Source organism: Papio anubis, unplaced genomic scaffold (assembly GCF_008728515.1).
Source record: "Papio anubis isolate 15944 unplaced genomic scaffold, Panubis1.0 scaffold3234, whole genome shotgun sequence".
In the NCBI taxonomy this organism is placed as follows: Eukaryota; Metazoa; Chordata; class Mammalia; order Primates; family Cercopithecidae; genus Papio; species Papio anubis.
Window position 1 is genome coordinate 1720 of NW_022163361.1, and position 1414 is coordinate 3133.

The window sequence follows — 1414 nt, forward strand, 5'->3', positions numbered from 1 at the left end:
TCAGAGCCCAGCCCGGGGCCAGAGCAGGAAGCGCGGCGGTGGGACGCGGTGACAGCCCCTCGCCTCCCCCTCCCCCTGGACGCGCCGGCCAGGGCAGAGGTCTGTGCGGCCGCTGCGCCACAGCTCCGGCCCGCGCCTCTCGCTTCCTCCCGCCCGGCAAGTGAGAGGATAAATCACGGGTTAGGGGCAGTGCGCCCCGACCAACCGCGCCCCCAGGGCACAGACCCCCACTACACCCGCGTCCCAGGTGGGGTCGACCCAGACGAGCCACGGGGCGGCGCACAGCCCCACTAGCAGGGCGGCCAGGACCCACGCGCGCGGGTTCACGCAGCCACCTATATAGGTGACAAAACACTCAGGAAGCCGTCATGTGGGCCGGGAAAGAGCCCCCACCCAGAGTCACGGACTCCTTCGTCCGAGGGTCCGCGCAGTCCCTTCGGTGATAGCGACGCAGTCTCGCTGCGAGGGAGGGCGGGGAGGGCGACGGAGTCTCCCACTCGCGGTGACCCGGACCCGCCCCACGAGTGGGTCCTCGCAGGACGCCCTCTGCCGCACGCGGGGACCAGCCACGCCGCGGGGGGACCGGGCAGAAGCCAGCGCCCGGGTCCATGCAGTCCCCTCCGCGGCAGACGCGGGGAGCCGGGGAGCAGTGGGGACCGGCCCCCACCCGCAGGGCGACCGGGACCACCGCGCGGGCCCACGCGGTGTCGCAGCAGGCGCGAAGCCCCCGGTGGCACCCGAGGCCGAGACAAAGCCCAGGCGCACGGACCCCGGATCCCGACCCCGGACCCTGCGGAGCCCAGCTCGGAGCCGCCACGCCTGGGGCAGAAACCCCCGCCCGGTCCGGAGACCCGGTTGCCGGTCGCGCCGTCTCACCTCAGGCCTCCGCCTCGCAGCGCTTGCTCCTAGCCGCGGCGCCTGGGCCGACTGGAGGGCAGCTGAGCAGCCGACAGAGCCGCGGCAGCCTCAACAATGAAGCCCCGGGGCGGGGCCGCAGCCTTCGCTTCAGCCCGTGTTCCCCGCTCAGGATCCGGCTCGGATCACTGAGCTGCAGCTGGCGCTGGGCTGCCGCGGGGAAACACACACAGAGCAGGCGCACACGGCCCGGCTGCCGCCCCGCCCCCCGGCCAATGGGGAGCGAGCTGCGCGGAGAGGGCGGGGCCTGGGGGAACAAAGGGAAGTTGGGAGGGGGCGGCGCTGGGACTGGGCGTGCGGGGTCCCGCGGGAGGACCGGACCCAAGAGCTGGCCGGATTCTGGCCTTCTAGAAGACCCAGGTCAACGTCCACTTGGAGTCTGCTCTACGGGACGCGCTCATCTCAAGCCCAGAACTCAGGCTTTTAGGGCAGAGAGCGAGATACAGGCTTGCTTTACAAAAAGGGAAACTGAGGTCCAAGGAATAGGATTGCTTGCTGC

The 1414-nt window shown here is 71.6% G+C and overlaps 1 pseudogene; it reads left to right on the plus strand.

Moving 5' to 3' along the window:
• The first annotated feature begins 343 nt into the window (after nucleotides 1–343).
• On the plus strand, nucleotides 344–1180 carry LOC101019540 (annotated as a pseudogene).
• The last annotated feature ends 234 nt before the right edge of the window (nucleotides 1181–1414 follow it).